This window comes from Mesoplodon densirostris, chromosome 2 (genome assembly GCF_025265405.1).
Source record: "Mesoplodon densirostris isolate mMesDen1 chromosome 2, mMesDen1 primary haplotype, whole genome shotgun sequence".
Taxonomy (NCBI): Eukaryota; Metazoa; Chordata; class Mammalia; order Artiodactyla; family Ziphiidae; genus Mesoplodon; species Mesoplodon densirostris.
Window position 1 is genome coordinate 165,852,214 of NC_082662.1, and position 19,269 is coordinate 165,871,482.

The window sequence follows — 19,269 nt, forward strand, 5'->3', positions numbered from 1 at the left end:
CAAGTCAAAACTACAGTGAGGTATCACCTCACGCCAGTCAGAATGACCATCATCAAAATATCTACAAACAATAAATGCTGGAGAGGGTTCAGAGAAAAGGGAACCGTCTTGCACTGTTGGTGGAATGTAAATTGATACAGCCACTATGGACAACAGTGTGGAGGTTCCTTAAAAAACTAAAAATAGAACTACCATACAACCCAGCAATCCCACTACTGGGCATATACCCTGAGAAAACCATAATTCAAAAAGAGTCATGCACCACAATGTTCATTGCAGCTCTATTTACAATAGCCAGGATATGGAAGCAACCTAAGTGTCCATCAACAGGTGAATGGATAAAGAAGATGTGGCACATATATACAATGGAATATTACTCAGCCATAAAAAGAAACGAAATTCAGTTATTTGTAGTGAGGTGGATGGACCTAGAGTCTGTCATACAGAGTGAAGTAAGTCAGAAAAAGAAAAAACAAATGCAGTATGCTAACATATATATATATATATATATATGGCATCTAAAAAAAAAAAGGTTCTGACGAACCTAGGGGCAGGACAGGAATAAAGACGCAGATGTAGAGAATGGACTTGAGGACACAGGGAGGGGGAAGTGTAAGCTGGGACGAAGTGAGAGAGTGGCATGGACATATATACACTACCAAATGTAAAATAAATAAGTAGTGGGAAGCAGCTGCATAGCACAGGGAAATCAGCTTGGTGCTTATGACCACCTAGAGGGGTGGGATAGGAAGGATGGGAGGGAGACGCAAGATGGAGGAGATATGAGGATATATGTATATGTATAGCTGATTCACTTTGTTATAAAGCAGAAAATAACACACTATTGTAAAGCAATTATACCCCAATAAAAATTAAAAAAAAATTATCACCATGTTTCTTCATTAGGCCTTGTTATATTATATTATATTATATTATATTATATTATATTACATCAATTATATTATATTATACGATATTTTATTTTATGTTATATATATACACATATAAAACAACCACCACCTCATAGGTGTTCAATAAATGTCAATGAATCCCTGAAGCAACCCAAAATCATTAGGTAAGTTTTTTTATTAGATCAACAAGAGGTTCTTTGAATTGGTCCTTAAAATGGCCAGAAAATCTTGCTTATATGTGACCTGATTTATTTTTGGATAACTAACAACATCCCAGACTCATCATGTGTTTAATGAGAGGCAGGAAGTGCATTGCTTTCCTGGAACAGCTTAATAAAGTCCTCAGTGTATGATGCTAAAAGGGAAGATGAGAAAATGAATAAATTAATGCTTGCCAAGAACAAGAAGCTCTGGAGAAGAGAGAAGTTGCATAATAATATAATGGCTGTGGGTCATGCATGGCCAGGATTTTTCTCCTTTAGTCATTGAGGGAACTCAGTGTTTTACACTAAACAGGTACACTATCTCTACAGCTTTTGTGAGATTGAATTAGGCAGGAGACTCAGATTATTTCCATTCTGCAGATGGGGAAACTGAGGCATGACATAGGCATAGATTTTCCCTATGCCACATACCAATGAAGTGGTGCATATAATAAAAATAGCTACTTGTTGTGAAGAATCTACTATGTCCCCTCACTCTTAGGTTTATTATAAACATTATCGCTAATTTTCACATCTACCCTGGGAGGTAAATATTAGCTAATTGAAGTTCAGAGGGGTTAAGTGACTTGCCTAATCTCACAGAGTGATTAAGTGTCAGAATTTGGGATCATCCTGTATGATTCCAGAGTCCATGCTCTTTGCACTACATCAAGACCAGGCATTCTGATCTCTAGCCTAGAAGATTGCACTGTGGGATAGGGAAACAGTACTGGCTTTTGAAAAACCTGTGATTAAGTTTCAAGATTTCAGAGAGCAGTGCACAGGACATGGTTGAAGGTGAATTTAGCCTCAGGTGAATGCTGCTGCCAAACCAGTTGTTCCTGGTTTAACGAATGTGATTAAGTTGCAGTGGGAAGTGGGTTCGAGAGGAAGAGTTTCAGGGCCCTGCTCTGGCTCAGTGGAATAAATAGTGCAGGGATCCAGCCCTCAGCTGGAAAGAGGAGCCTCTCGCTTGAGTGTCCTGCAGAGCGGAGCAGGAGAGAGAGGCTGTAAGCTAGTGTGGTCTCGGGGAAAGTGTGGACTGCACAGCCAGACAGGCTAGGTTTCAATCTTTCTGACATTCTCTAGGGTGTGCCTCGGGTATGTTCCTTCATCTAGCTGAGCCACTGCTTCCCAGTTGGGAAATCAGAGACATTCTGATCATTTTCACAGCAAGATGATGATGATTACAAGAACTTATGATTAAGGTGCCAGTCGCAGAGCAGGTAGTTTGACCTTCCAGCTCTGGGATGGCTGGGACTCAGAAAGCAATCAGAAAGCCAAGCCGCTTCACTGGGGGATGAGGTGACCCAGGGCAGCCCAGGCTGGTTTGTAGTTACCAGCATAGGCCAGACTTTGCCTTTACTGCCCTACAGGAAGGAATAGGTCATGGTTCCGGTTCACTAGCTGGTACGAGGTAGTTTCTACCAGGCTAGCGTAGAAGAATGAGGCAGTGAGAACAGGAATTGCTCAAGGCTAGATTATGTCCCGGGAAAACAGCACCAGGCCGCCTTGCTCTGCCCAGAAAGCAGCAACCTGCAAGTTGGGGCTACAGAGTCCCCGGGTATGGGAAGGGATAGGAGAGAAATTGTCTACTTCTCAAGGCCACTTTCAGGCCTCTGATACATCACCCACACCTTTGAGAAGAGTGTGAAAATGGCACCCAGCCCTGCCAGATCCCCCTCCTTGTATTTTGCCTGATGAACAACAGGCTCTCAGGGGCTCAGCTTTAGAAGAGTGAGAGTTTTCCAAGTCCAGACTAAATGGAGCCGACATGGCACCAGGGCCTTGGCATTTATTATTCCTGGGGAGACTTGAGCTCTCCTGTAATTTGCAATTAATATGGTGAACTGTTTCTCACTTGTCAGCAACCTTGACTGAGTGCCTGCTCTCTGCAGAGCACAGCTGCACAGACGGACTTAGAGTCCTGACTTTGAAGCACACAGTATGGAATGGGAGCCTGAGCCAGGGCTTACTAACTGAAGGGCTTTGAACTCCCTGAGTTTCAATTGCCCCATCTGTAAAATGGGAATAGTGTTACTATAACCTGATGCAAATGAACAAATGCATTTTCAGATACTTTCTCTAATGCCTGGCACTTGTTAGCTGCTCCATAAATACTACCAAGACAGTGAATAGTAGAAAAGTTGTATTCTCAATGTGGTCACACTGAAAAGCAAAGGAAATAATGATAGAATGAAATGCACAGATTGCATGACTAGAAAGAAACATGGGCTGCAGAATTATGGAGAATGACCTTAAAAGCATTTATTTCAGACAGATGGCCACACTGTCACTGATGAAAGTCAGTCAGCTCTAAGGGGGCCTCGGCTTTAGAACTGCATTTTACATGAGAAGGATTTTTAACTTAGTTATCATATGGCTCAGGGGTGTGGGTGATAATTTCGTTCATTCCACAGATATTTTTACTGCCTCCCATGTCCAAAGTTTTCAAAGTAAAACAACTGCCACATCCAGACTAGAGCGATTGGAATTATTTGGGTCAAAACTAAAAAGAAGGTAGTTTTCCCTGTGTGTTTTCAACTGGTTCTTTCAGCGTTCCCTTTCTGCCAGGTGTCTTCTCCCTCAGCACATCCCATCTCAGCACAAGTGTCCTTAGTCATCTCTTAGGGTCTCCCTCTCTTCCGGATGTCAGTCAGAACTTACCTGTCCTTGCTTATTGTCTGGTTTTTCCGGACCCAGTCTTGGCTAACTATGAGAAATTGAACTGGGAGACCATATTTCACATCATATTAATGATTACAATCCCATTATAGTCTTACCCATCTGAGAAATATTTACAGCATAAACAGGGATGGGTTAGGGACTTTACACACTGGCCCGAGAAACAGAATCTAATAGGATTTCAGACACTGCAACAGGAAGATGAGGTATGTACAGATATTTTTGCTTCCTACTGTCATTTCTTTTTGCCAAAAGATGGGAAGAAGGAAGCAAAAAATTTGCAGGAAGAACAATGGGCCAGATACTGACTTGGGCTTTGGAAATATGTAAATGAATAAGACAGTCTGAACAAGTTTTAAGTAGAAAAAAGGATGTGATTTGGAAGGTGCTAAGATACCTAATACTTTTTTCCTCCAAATAGAGCTTTTAGCCATGTTATGATTGTGACATTTTCTTAATATTTCCCCCTGTGTTGAAATCTCCTATGCTTGTCACCTCTCACCACCCACCTAACTCATTTCCTGTTTGACCTCTTGGATCAATCCTTAAAGTGCTCCAGGTCACAAAGTAGACATTTAAAAGGGAATGTGTGATTGTACGGACACAGTGCTTCTGCTAAGTGGTCAACCCTTAAGTTTGTTTTCCTGGCATTTTAATATAATGGTCACATCAGGGTGGTTCCTTTAATCAGGCCTATAATAAGGCTTTCACAGGTGAATATTAGTTCTTATCAAATATTATATATTAAATAATATTTAAATATTTAATTTATTTATTTATTATTTTATTTATTTATGTTACTTATTTTATTTTATTTATTTGATATCCAATATCAAATATTAGTTCTTATCAAAATATTAGTTCTTATCAAAATATTAGTTCTTATCAAAATGATTATTTGTTTATATTTACAGTCTAGGGTCAAATTTTTTTTTCCTGGAGAAATACCTGTGAAATCATAATCCAAGTAGAAAGTCTGGTTCATTAAGAAAATTTAATTTTATTTACAAATATACAGAAAGGAACCTAAGGCTTATTTGGTGTTGTTTGATTAAAATTTTATAATACTGTATGGGTTAAAATTCAGGATATATAAGATTTTAAAATTTTTAACCTGATACTCTGTAGAATATTGAATTTAAAATTAGGTCTTTGAAGGCAGAAGCAGTGCCCTGTGGTTTATCCTCTCTTGGTAGCAATTCATAGTCATAAAATATTAGGAAGGAATCCTTTGGAGCAGGGACCCATGGTCTGTGGTTGGATTCAAGGTGTCCATAACATCCCTGAAAATGTATGTTAAAAGTCTAATGTATGCACTTTCTTCTGGAAGGAAGGTTTAGTGTTTTCATCAGATTCTCAAAGTTGTCTATGACCTTTAGAATGCTAAGAATCACAATCTTGGAGATAAGCTACACCGACCTCCTCATTTTACCGGTTGGGAAACTGCCCACGCCCTCCCAAACTTGTACGGTTAAGCAACTTGACTGACAGTCTGCGTGAGTGCAAGGCAGATCCCAGACATAGACGAAAGTCTGTGGACTTCAGGAGCATAAGAATTAGAACCATCTGCGCTAACACCGGTATCTTCTGGACCTTTTAGGTAAACGAAAGATACTAAGTTTAGTTTTTAAAAATATTCTTTTTCACCGTAATTGCAAATGGCTCATTAACATTGATGAGGAGGTGGAATTGTATCCGTGAAACCCTGCATCACTTAAGTTTACTGGCATCCAGTTTGGCTCTGATTTAGGACAGGGGCTGCATATGTGCTGGAATAAACACCTCCTCCCTCCCTTTCTCCTGCACTGCATCCTGCTCACATGTTTGGTGCCGGTGGCAAGTATTTGGTCTCTTCTGATGAAGCCCTGGAGTTGAGGGATGCTGTCTGCTTTTGTTTCATGGAAAATTACTGCCATATCTCACCCTGATATCTGAAACCTCATACCATGGTTCTCATCCAACAGGTCTGTCAGGTGTGAGGTGTTTGTACAACAGTTTCTTGGACAATAAGGAGAAGATAAAATTTCCCAGATGAGGAGGAAGTGATATGAGTGGAAACCTGCAGAGGTTTAATTCCCATCTCTCCTCTCCTCACCTCGTCCCCACCCCTCTGAGAGTCTGTCAGTACAATGCTATCTGCACACATACTACAAGCTGTACAGGGTCCATAAATCGGAGTTGTAAGTGATCCACCATTTAATACTTACTCTACTTAGTGGGTCAACTGATTTGTCTTTAGCTGAGTGAGAGTAAATAAAGTTGAATTTGAAAAGTTAAACTGTCAGGAGTTGAGTGACCTTGATTCCCTTTCCTGGCAAACCTGGGAAAATTTGCCCAATTCACCGATCTCGATGCTCTCCAAATAACTTGTTTAATATCATTACTCATATTTTTCTCAGTGATTTTTCCTGTAAAATGGAATTTTTACTTGTGTGTTTCAATCACTTCTCACCCTCAATCAATTTCCCGACCACCCATGTCAGGGTGACTGTTAAATGTGATTTGTTTCTTGCCATTTTAGTTGTTGCTGGGGAGACACGGCACCTCCCTTCCTAGTTATCATGTTTGACCGAAGGAGTTTTCTGTTTTAATTCATCATTTCAGTTCAGCTCAACAATGGCTTTTGAGCCTTTACTATGTTACCCACACTGATTCTGAGGAACTCATGGCTGAAACAAGCAGTCCTTGTCTTCAAGAAGCATACAACTTTGTGTGGGAGTCTCGTGTAAGCTGCTAATTTTAACACATGGCAGCATGACAATTTCATGCTGAAAAGAAATACGGGCAATGTGTTATGGCAGCTCAAAGCAATGACATCTTAGTTGTGTGATCAGAAAACTCTTCAGAGAGGAGGATGCATGTGAGTTGAGCTTTTTTTCCCCCTAAAATAGTCAACGGGTATCTTTTGTTGAGTGCTTACTATGAAGCATTGTGCTTTTTCTCCTTTCATACTCACAGCAATCCTATGAAGTAGATACTATTATCCCTATGTTACAACTGGGCAAACACAAACGTAGAGTTCAAATAACCAACTGCCAAAGGCAGTTCTTCTTGCTGACTCCAGAATCCCTCACCTCACCACTCTACCACACACCTGCTTATTTGAGTAAGTTCTCTAATCAGCAGGAGTTGAAAGCATCCCAGGTTGCACCTCTATGTCTACTGGGTGAGCAGTGGAAATGGAGTCAAAGAGGGCAGGACTGTGCAGCCTAGAAAAGAAGATAGGAATTGTCCTCAACTCCTGAGTGGTTCCTCTGAGCCAGGCACTGCCTGAGCACTTCACAGACAAAATTATCATCTCATCCTCATAATACGTTTGAGAACTGGATATTATTATGCCAATTTTTATAATTGAGGAGACTCAGAGAGTTATGTTTACTTACTTGAGGCTTCAAGGAATATTGGAGGGCAGGGATTTGATCTCAAGTTCTGATGATTCCTTTCCAACCTCTCTAATCCACTAGGAGAAGAGTAGGCTCCACAAAACTGATCAAAGACTCCTGGGCTTTTGACCATAAGTATACCTTCACTTTCCTTTCTCCAACCCAGTACTAGAAAGCAAATGAAAAAAAAAAATAGCCTCGATTCCTTTCATCAAATTGCCTTCCTGTTGTGAGCTGGATTATAATTTGGCAATTAGGAAGAAAAGGGAGTAGATTAATTATCAGCATAATCTCCCAAGATGAATACTGATTACCTTATTTTACAATGAAAGAATTTGTACTCAGAGAGTGAAGAAACTTTGTCATGTCGACGAAAATTCAATTAGCTATCAAGAAGAAAAAGAAAGAATTTTATTCCAGCCAAACTGAGGATTATAACCGGGGAGGCAAATTCTCAGAATGCTCTGAAAACTGTTCCACTTGTTAGAAGTCAAAGGCATAGTCATGTACATTTTCGAGACAAAGGATCATACATCAAAATGACATACTGATATTTTACATAAAGTTTACCAAGGATATATAGTCCAGGTAAGTACATACAAAGCAAGCAACAAGTCACCATAACCCCCTATAGAGCTGGGAAAGAACACTATTCTTTTGAGAAGTTACATTGCTAGTGTGAGAAGAAAGAAAAAAAAAATGATCTTTATGGTTGAACAGGCACTCCTATCTTTGAGGAGCTGTGGTTAATGTGTAATGCAGATGCACACTGCACATTAGGGAGGGAGGAGGCCCAAATAAACACACAAAGAGAATTTTATGTTTAATTTTTTCTTGTCCTGCCTTAAAATGGAAACTTTATTTCATCAGTCAAAATTAGATAGCAATTATTAGAAGCAGAAGGGGTGAATGCATCATTGTTTGATATTTATGGAGATTATCAAGATGTAAAACAATTTGTATTCAGATATTTATCCCTGGCCTTTTCTGGACTATTCTTTTTTTTTTTTTTTTTTTTTTTGGCGGTACGCAGATCTCTCACCATTGTGGCCTCTCCCGTTGCGGAGCACAGGCTCCGGACGCGCAGGCTCAGCGGCCATGGCTCATGGGCCCAGCCGCTCCGCGGCATGTGGGATCTTCCCGGACCGGGGCACGAACCCGTGTCCCCTGCATCGGCAGGCGGACTCTCAGCCACTGTGCAACCAGGGAAGCCCTGGCCTATTCTTTTAAAGGACTCAAAGTCAAAATTTGTAGATGGATCTCCTTCCTCAAAGTTTGTATTTGGGGTATTCTAGTCCTTGTGGGGGTTGAGGAGCTTTGCACTGGTTTCCCATAAATGTTGACAAATTCTCCTTTGCCTTTCTCTCATGAAGTCTTCTTGGAGCAGACCCCATCTGAGGCCACTTTCACAGATCTAGATTATCTCTCCAAAGGAGGTAAGGGAGAATCGCAAGATTCCAGCACCCTAGGGAGACTCTGTGAAATGTACTTCCCATTCCAGAAAAGTAAAAATAGTGTGTTTCTCAGATGGTCATAGGGTAAGTACTCAAATGCCTTTGGGTAGCCTAACCATGCTGGTGATTTATGGAGCAGCTCTCCATGACAATGGATACTTAGAAGAGCTGACTGACAGTGACAAATGTGAAAATGTTACTCAGAGGTACTAAATTGTTACTAAACTCTTGAAGATTGTAGATGGCTCAGAGCTTACAATTCTATCATAGCAACAATAAATATTTATCAAGAATCGATTATGGGCCAGAAACTCCATTAGAAATAGGACGTAAGGGTGAGTAACATAGAATTTCTATCTTCAGGGATCTTACAATCTAGAGAAAGTTTCTAAAAAATAAATAGGCAAGCACACAAGTTTGGGAGGTGGTATAATAAGGGCACTTAAACAGGAATGCACAGGTGAGCACTATCCAGATGGGAGGGTCAGGGAAGGCTTCCCAGGAGAGGAACTGTCTAAGTGGAAGTCTGCATGTGGGTTGAGGTGAGCCCAGTGAAAGGGGAAGAGGCCATGGAAAGTGTTCTGCACTGTTGGAAGATCACGCAAAGGCCAGGAAGTAAGAAAATCATATTTCTAGACATCTGAAAGTAATATGGCTCTGGTGAAGAAGCAGTGGGTAGACTATGAGAGGACAGCTCCTAAACTTTCTCAATGATCGATTCTTTTCCAGAACCAATAATTTAATAGTGACTTTGAGGTTTCAGAGACAGAAGCTTTGACAACACTAAAAAGAGTATCTTTTTTCAAGAATATATTTAAAACATAGAATTACTAAATGTTAGAGATGGAAAGGAGCCCTCATCTGATGCAATCCCCTTGTTTAACAAATGAGGAAACTGAGGCTCAGAGAGGTTTGATGACTTATCCAAGGTCCCAGCAAGCTTTAATAAATGATTTTGCTTTAATACATGCACAAGTATATTACATTCCTGGATGGGAAGAAAGTACTGTCAAAGTGAATATTTTTTCCAAATTCAGATATGGCATTCATACAACTCCAATTAAAGTGGCAAAAGGATTATTTACAAACAATCCAACAAAATCATTCTAGAAATCAGTGACACTTAAATATTCAAGTCTTTCAGGGTAATTGTCTATTCCATAGTACAGTCTACACAGCAAGGTAGAATGGAAGAGATAAGAACCCTTTCCTTCTAACACACAAGGTACTTTCATATGTTATATCCCACTTTCAATGAGTCCAAGTACATTTTAAGAGCACACTTCCAGGGGAAACGTCTTATCCTTACTACTGTCCTGCAACCCGACAGCTAGCCAGCAAGCTGATGCGCAGGTAAGCCCTGTGATGACCCCTTTAATGAAAGGGGCAGCAAAGGCATCATAAGTCATCCCTGACTCAAAGCCTTCCATTCCAGCCCTTAAAAATATTTACTGTATTAGTTCTTCTTCTTTCCAACTGCAATAAGAATTAACGCTTATATAATGTCTCGCATCCCAGGAGCTCTAAGGGATTGACTAACATAATGGGGCTTAGTACCTTTCCGATTAGCCATGGGAAAATGTCAGTTTTCATTGCTCAGGAAAATTACTGCTCTTCCTCGTAACCTTCCCCCCACCACCCCCTCCACTGCCCCGAGAGCCTAATTCATCATTCTCAGGCCAGGAGAGCAGAGTCCTGCTCTGGAAAAGTAGACTGAGACCTGAACAAGGGGGGGACTTGCCTCAGGGATTGGGAGGCTGTTTCTGAGGGGTGGTGTTTACACAGGGCTCCGACTCCCAACGTGAGCAGTGTTTTGGGAGTTCCATTGTTTAGGGAGCCTCACCCTCCCCGCTGCTGTCCTTGGATCACTGCAGTGTGCCTCACTACTGTGGTTTAAAACCATGAGCTTCCTGTCAGCCACCTTTATGTCTCATGGGTTTGTTTCTGATGCCAAAAGCTCTGTGTGTGTGTGTGTGTGTGTGTGGTTCCTAATTAACAGGGCAAAGGTTGCAGCCTATGGACGACCTCCTTTCAGAACTATGCAATCTCACGTGTAGGGTATCCAAGTACTTTGAAGAAACACATTACTCCTATGGGGATACTAGTACTTTATCCCCTACTCCTTCAGTACTTTTCCATCACTGTACTACAGATGTACTATATGCATATGTAACAATCCAAATGATCTAGCAGATGGAAAGAAAATAATTCATTCAGAAAGCACTTAAGTGATGTCATTCCAAGTCAAATTTCCTAATTTGAAATCAGCCTTTTAAATGCTTAAAGCTATGTATATAGTCCACATGATCTAGCAGGTAGTAGGCACTCAGTAAATATTTAGTCTCTTCCATTGGCAGGGCTATAGCATGAATCAGTTCATCCTTGCATTGATTGGAGGCGGTAAAGTTGGCCTTATTATTTCCACTTTACCACTTTGGAAATGGAGGCTTTGAGAAGTAATGGCCCAAGTTACAGACATATTGGGTGACAGGGTCTGGATATCAACCCATGTCTCCCACTTCCAAATTGAGGGTCTGAAACACCCCACATTGCTCTGACCGTCAGTCCCAGCACCCCTGCCAGGTTTCTCAAGGGTGTGGAGGACTTGGCATCATGAGACTCGACGAATGTGTCCTGTAGCTCATGCACATTTAACAAGCCCTTCCCTCTGACCATTCTGAAGCAGGCAGGGGCAGGAGCCTCCCTGAAGGTGACTTTCCTCTCCAGGGAGACAGTATTTCCATTGTCTCTGCCAGTTGCTTCCCCAGCACCGTCTGTCTGCCGCTTCCTCTGATCTTGCCTGACTACCTTAACTAAGATGCACTCTCTTGCTCCCATTCCCGCAGGGACGCACTTGTACTTCCTTTGGGGTTGTACACTCACTTAACCTTTCTGGCCTTCAGATGATGGACTTGGTCACCTAGGAAGCCTATTGTCTCTCCCAACTCTAAAAACACACGGCCACTCCAAATCAGCATTTCTCAAAGTGAGGTCCACAGACCACCTGCATCATATTCAAGGAAATGTGCTAAAGGCAGATCCCTGGGGCCCCATCAACCCTACTGAAGTACAATCCCTGGGGATGGGACCCTGGAATCTGTGTTTTTAATGAACTCCCCCAACCCCACTCCCACTGTGACTTTCATGCATTACAAAGTCTAGAACCACAGGGTTAGGTGCATATTCATTCCCTGAGAAGGAGTCTGTTTTCATATCGTTCCCCGAGTGAGTGAGGCAGAACCATGCAAGCCTCCTCTGCCAACTACCCAGCTGCTGGTCTGGGTCCAGGTGTGTCCCTGGCTCCATGGCATGCAGGCTGCGGTGAGGGCTTTGCACTATAATCCTGTTTTCACGGAGCCCATCCTGGCCTCTTGCTCACACACCACCTGTGCAGACAGTGACAGAGAAGAACTGAGAATCACAGCAAAGGCTGCAGCCCAACCTTCCTCCCCTCCCTGTCAACAGCCTGGAACCAAGCATGCTGGATGCTAATGACTGCTATTTTGTAACCCAGCTTTTTAAAATGCTGCAATATTAACATCTACCAAAATAATTCAGCCCTCTTGGACAGTGGGGTTGCTTCACCTAAGCAGAAGCACTGATTGAGTTGCCAAAGCCATACACTGTGTGTGTGTGTGTGTGTGTGTGTGTGTGTATCTGTGCGCATGCACAGGTGTGCCCACATTCATGCACTCATACACATATGCACATACTTTACTTTTAATCTACAAAGAATTAAATAAGACAGTATTTAGAAAGTGCTTGAAGAGAGGCTGGTATTTTAAAAAAATGAGTTATGGTTTTGCAAGGTGACGTGATGGATATTCTCCATTTCACTTTCTGGATTACTTCTCTTTCCTGCCCTGGGCCCTGAGAAGAGTAATGCACTACGTGAAAGTGCCCTCCGGCCCTCAGGTCCTCATTAGGCTTGGCCAGTGGGAGGCACCAGGAGAATATTAAAGGATGAGAAGAAAGGGGCAAAATAGTAATTTCCCTGCCAAGCCCTGGTAGGCAGTGACTGGGTTTCTCTCCATGAAGCCTCAGCTCCTGTTGGCTGTCCCCTCTTCTAAGACTAGGTTCCAGTAACATCACCCTTTCCCTGCCCCTTCAGGCCTGGGGGCAGTATTTCAACTGTTTCTAGTGTAGCTGACTTGGGGGTTCACCTTTAATCCTGCTCACACCTTTGCACATAGTTCTTTCATTTATTCTCTCCAGTCAGCCCTCTTGAATATGTACCTGTTTCTTGCCGGGACCTGGCTGATATAAATGATAAGCGCCTGGATTCAATACAAGGGCAATTCTGGAACATGATGACTGTCCTCAGCACTAGACATCTGTCTCCAGTTGCTTGTGGCCCTTAGTTACCCAGTGGGAGAAAAATATTCTTTTCAGTTGTGTGATGTTGGGAAGCATCAGTGTGGTTCCTTCTTCAATGTAAAGCCAGCCCCACTTCTCCCCACCAATCTTCTACCCTCAGCACTCATACCACTCCATCCAAATGCCCACTTTGCAACTTGTTCCATTTGTGGAGACAGCAAAGCTTTGTGTTCCACCAGACTTTAAAATAGATTATCTGCACCAGCTGAGTGACCTTGGGCAAGTTTCTTTCTCAGCATCAGTCACCCCCTTTGAAAAACTGGGAAAAGTTTTCCTTCAAAGAATGCAAAGATGACATTCAAAATCATGAGTATAAAAGTGTGTGCCACAGTTAGACATCCTGATGTAAGTGTGAAGGTCTGTGAGATGTCAGTTTTCTTTGCTCAGGAAGATCTCCAGGGACAGAGATTGCATGGCCTAGTGGAGAAGCCTGACTCACATACATCAGGACAAGTCAAAGGGATTCCCAATCTGTTTTCTGGACAAGATTTACCTTTGACTTCCTGAATGGAACAAGTTGCAAAGGTGGGAATTTGACACAACTGAAAAGAACATTTTTCTCCCACTGGGTAGCTAAGGGCCACAAGCAACTGGTGACAGATGTCCAGTGCTGAGGACCGTCACCATGTTTCAGAATTGCCCTTGTATTGAATCCAGGCATGTATCATTTATATCAGCCAGGTCCCGGCAAGAAACAGGTACATATTCAAGAGGGATGACTGGAGAGAATAAATGAAAGAACCACGTGCAAAGGTGTGAGCAGGATTAAAGGTGAACCCCCAGGTCAGCTACAAGTGCGGGAATGGGAGCAAGAGAGTGCATCTTAGTTAAGGTAGTCAGGCAAGATCAGAGGAAGCGGCAGACAGACGGTGCTGGGGAAGCAACTGGCAGAGACAATGGAAATACTGTCTCCCTGGAGAGGAAAGTCACCTTCAGGGAGGCTCCTGCCCCTGCCTGCTTCAGAATGGTCAGAGGGAAGGGCTTGTTAAATGTGCATGAGCTACAGGACACATTCGTCGAGTCTCACGATGCCAAGTCCTCCACACCCTTGAGAAACCTGGCAGGGGTGCTGGGACTGACGGTCAGAGCAATGTGGGGTGCTTCAGATCCTCAATTTGGAAGTGGGAGACATGGGTTGATATCCAGACCCTGTCCCCCAGTATGTCTGTAACTTGGGCCATTACTTCTCAAAGCCTCCATTTCCAAAGTGGTAAAGTGGAAATAATAAGGCCAGCTTTACCGCCTCCAATCAACGCAAGGATGAACTGATTCATGCTATAGCCCTGCCAACAGAAGAGACTAAATATTTACTGAGTGCTTACTGCCTGCTAGATCGTGTGGACTATATACATAGCTTTAAGCATTTAAAAGGCCGATTTCAAATTAGGAAATTTGACTTGGAACGACACCACTTAAGTGCTTTCTGAATGAATTATTTTCTTTTTTTCCTCATCTGTATCCATATCTTCCCAATGGGACATTTCTGTCAGCAGATCATAAGCTCTTGATTACATGTATTCTGATGTCAACATGTTGTTTCACTTAGAAGCACATAATATATTTACTAAAGTGATATTTCCAGCAGTCTCCATGTCTCTGGGCTTCTTTCATCCTCACAGATCCCCAAATACTAATTCGGCACTTAGACCTACCAGCTTCCTTCCAGGAGCGTCTCAGAACCAACCTGGCTTGGCTCTCCCTTCACAATCTTGGTTCCAGTGCACGTGAAGGCCTCCTTCTCCACCATGAAAGCAGCTCCTTCTGCCTGCTGCTTCCAAAACTCCTAAATTCTCCCCCCTCGCTCTCTGCCTTCATTGCTCAGTCCTGCAACTCACTCTCAGTGACCTCTGCCATCCACACTCATCACATGGACTAACGGAGCCCCTGAGGGTGGTGAAACAACACCCTGCCAGTTTTGCTCATTCCCAGACTAATTCCGCCAGTCACGTACCTGCACAAGGATACTCAGCTGCCTGCAGAGCCCTGGGCTTCTCATCACACCGATTTGCCTAACGATCCCCTCCACTCCAGTGTCTAGTGTTTTTCTGAGGTGATAATGACAACCTACATTTGTGTCAAGCATTATAATTTACAAAGGCTTTGCCAGACCACAATTTGGTATGATTCTCACAGTAATCTCATGGTGGCTATTATCTCTCATTTTACAGATAATAAAACAGGTTTGTCTAACTCAGTGGTTCTCAACCAGAGATGATTTTATTCCCCAGGGAATGTGTGCCAATGTCTGGAGGTATTTTTGGTTATCACATTTTGGAGAGGGGAGACCTACTGGCATCTAGTGGATAGAGGCCAGGGATGCTGCTCAACATCCTGTAATGTACAGGACAGTCTCCACAACAAGGAATTATCTGTCTCAAAGCATCAATAGTGCCAAGCAAGATACTCTGGTCTAATGTCATTTCATTTACTTGTTGAACCAGGATTCTAACCCAGATCTTTGGAGTCTAGGAGCCCCTGCTCTTTTTAGCATCGTGTGCCACTGCTTTCAGGTCCTGCCACTACCTTGGTTAATATCATCTCCTCATTGAGAGAAAAAGACTGATGAATTCAATGAAGTTCCCTTGGTGCTTTGTGCTAGCTATGAAAATTATGGTCAGTTATTAATTCTCTCTGAACCTAATTTTCCTCAACCATAAAATGGTTAGCCTAGAACTGTTGGAAGATTAACTGGTCTGTCACATGTAAAGCACATGGCTGAGTATCCAGCACACAGTAGGTGCACTTTATTCTACCCCTCCCAATCTTTTCTCCTCTCTCTTCTTAACTTCAGCTCTTCCTGAACTTCCTTAACTTTCTCTGCTGCCTGCAGTATGAGCATTTTTAACATTTTAGCTCTCAAGGCTAGCTTCAAATGGCAAAAATGTGGGTTCTATCTTAGGAAAGCAAAGGATCACACAAAGAGAGGCAAGCCTGAGGAAGAGGAGGACAGCCTGGTATACCAGGGCTATTCAAGACCTTCCTCAGCTAAACTGTGAAGCTGGCAAATATTCTTGTTTGGAGGAAAATATGAATGGTTCAGCAGACACTTGCCATCTTTCCTGAGAGTACATATATAAAGACCCTGTATTTTGGCCACATAGCACTGCAGCCAAATCCTAATTATACACAGAAGTTAAAAGGGAAAAAAGAAAGTGGCCCAAAATGGAATCCTCCAATAATTTCCAGTCAATATTTTAGGTTAAGTATCTGTTCATCTGGGGCTACCACCTTCTCCCAGGCACTGGGATGAGCCATGCCTTCTGCCTTTCCAATGGCTTGTCCAGGGAGCCAACAGGTCTTATCCAGATTGCTCTAGTAGATGTAGATCTGCTCTAGAGTGACATCGTGAGTATATACAGTTTTAACTAGCAATGTACAACAGGATCTGCCCCAATCCTAAAGTAACTCGCTCAGAGGGATGTGTTGATTCAAAGGCCTTTGTGGAGGCTCCCCGTTGAGATCAGGCCAAACAGCATATTCAGAATTTCTCAAGAAGGGACTATATGCCTGAGAAGGCTTCCAAGTAGGAATGGATCCAGGCTCTAAAAAGTCTCACCAGAGCAGCTGTGGCTTTCCATAGCTTTCCGAAGAACTTAGGCCTAATAACAAGTATGGGTGAGGATGTAGAAAAATTGAAACACTCATACCCAGCTGGTAGGAATGTAAAATGGTGCAGCTGCTTTGGAAAGCAGCCTAGCAGTTTCTCAAAAAGTTAAAAACAGAGTTACCATATAGCTCCAAAACTCCACTCTTAGGTACACATCCAAGCAAAATGAAAACATACAGCCACACAAAAACTGGCATGTAAATGTTCATAGCAACATTGTTCATAGGCAAACGGTGGAAACAACCCAAATGTCCATCAATTTATGATGGATAAATATCTTGCAGTATGTCCAGACAGTGGAATATTGTTTGACAATAAAAATAAATGAAGTACTGACACATGCTATAACATGGAAGAACCTTGAAAAAATGCTAACTAAAAAAATGATCACAAAAGACCACATATTGAGTGAGTCCTTTTATATGAAATATCCAGATTAGACAAGTTCATAGAGACAGAAAGTAATTTTGTGGTTACCTAGGGCTAAAGGGTTGAGGAAAAATGGAGAGTGATTGCTAATGGGTACAGAATTTCTTGTTGGATGATAAAAATGTTCTAAAATTGATTGTGGTGATGGTGGTAGAACTCTATGAATATACCAAAAGTCATTGAATTATATACCTTCAATGGTGAATTGTATGGTGTATGAAGTATATCTCAATAAAGCTATTAGAAGAAGGAGGAGAAGGAAAGAAAGAAAAGGAGACAAAAAGGAAAAGGAAGAAGAATCAACCAGGCATTGGAATGCTCATTGGCATAGTCTCTCCAAAACATCTCAAGTTCATTACTACTAGGAAGTGAGACATTCCAGTGATTATGCTGTGGGCTCTGGAATAAATATGATTGAGCTGGAGTCAGATAGGCATTAGCATGACTGTACTACTCCTTACCAAGTGACTCCTGAAATTTAAGTAGAGTTTTCTGAGATAACGTGTGTGTAGTGGTTCTACAGCATGCATCAGGCCACCTGAAGGGCTTGCAAAAATGAATATTGCTGGACCCCACCCCAGAATGCCTGATTCAGTAGATCTGGAGTCGGGCCAGAGAATTTGAGTTTCTAAGAAGTTCTCAGGTGATGCTGATGCTGCGGGTCCTAGAACCACACTTTGAAAACTACTGATCTAATACTGAGTTCTTGAAGTTCCCCAGGGCCTACTGAGCATACTTTGCCAACAACAGCAGAAATTCATAGTGCAAATTAGTATGTGTGATTTAATATTAATAACCTTATCAATATTTTATTTGGCAATTATTTTTAAATGTTGATATATAATTAGTGGACTGCAGTTTTGATGAAATGATGAAAGGAATCACAGTCTAGGAATCAGAAGACCTGGGGGTCATGCCCTTCCAGTCCTAGGAAGTTGAACCAAAAAAGTTCCTGACCACAGTTTCCTCATCTGTGAAAAACAAATCCCAATAATGCCTCACTAATATATACAAGGCTGTGAGAAAGATAATATGATAACCTAGTTGAAAATGCATGGTAAATTGCGTATGCATTAAACTTACATTCTTAATGTCTGCTCAGGACAAACAGTCTCTGGGAAACCTCCAGCAATGGGCTGCAAGTCCTCAGTTTCTAGAATCCCCTGAGACACTGCCTGAGTTAGGATGCTATCAACTCTAAGTAACAAGAATCTATACCCAAATTAGACTAAACTCTAAAGATGTTTACTTGTGCACATTACAGGGAGTCTAGCCATGGAAGATGTAAACTGGAAGATAAAAGAGGTCTGCAGAGAATGGGGAACAGGCAGGGCCTGGAAATTGTTGGGAAATGAATGTATGATAAAGATGAGTGCTTACAATGATTTGCATTGTCTCTTGGAGCTCTATAAGTCTTAAGATTACTCATAAGTCATATCCAGAATGCAGGATATAACTCATGAGCATCAGGATGATCCATTTTAAAACCTCTACAGTAGTGGTTCTCAAACTTGGCTTTACATGCAAATCATACAGGAAGGTTTTAAAGGATACTCTTGTCTGGGCCTGGTTCAAAAGCTTCTGATCTGACGGATCTGGGGTGAGCCTCAGACACTGGTGTCTTGCAAAAGTTCCCCAGGTAATTCTTAAGTGCTGACAGGGTTGAGAATAATTGCTGCAGCATATCATAAACCAAAGTGGTTGCCCTAAGCATGGAGGACTCCAGTTGCCAGCACTGGGGATTTACTTAGGGATAGGAGTGATAGGACAGTGGTGCCTAATCTTTTTGGCACCAGGGACCGGTTTCAAGGAAGACAGTTTTTCCACGGACCGGCGGGGGAGGGGGGAGGGGGGCGGGGGCGGGGGAGGGGGGCGGGGGAGCGAGGGAGCTGGGAATGGTTTGGGGATGATTCAAGTGCTTTACATTTATTGTGCACTTTATTTCTATTATGATTACATTGTAATATATAATGAAATAATTATACAGCTCACCATAATGCTGACAGGAGGTGGAGCTCAGGTGGTAATGAGAAACAGCTGTAAACACACATGAATCTGCACTCACTCACCCGCCATTCACCTCCTGCTGTGTGGCCAGGCTCCTAACAAGCTGCAGACCAGTACAGTCCGCAGCCCAGGGGTTGGGGACCCCTGTTATTGGAGAAGGTGGTACTAAAACAAAACTGGGACTCACGCCTATTCAGCCCAGAGCCTCTCCCC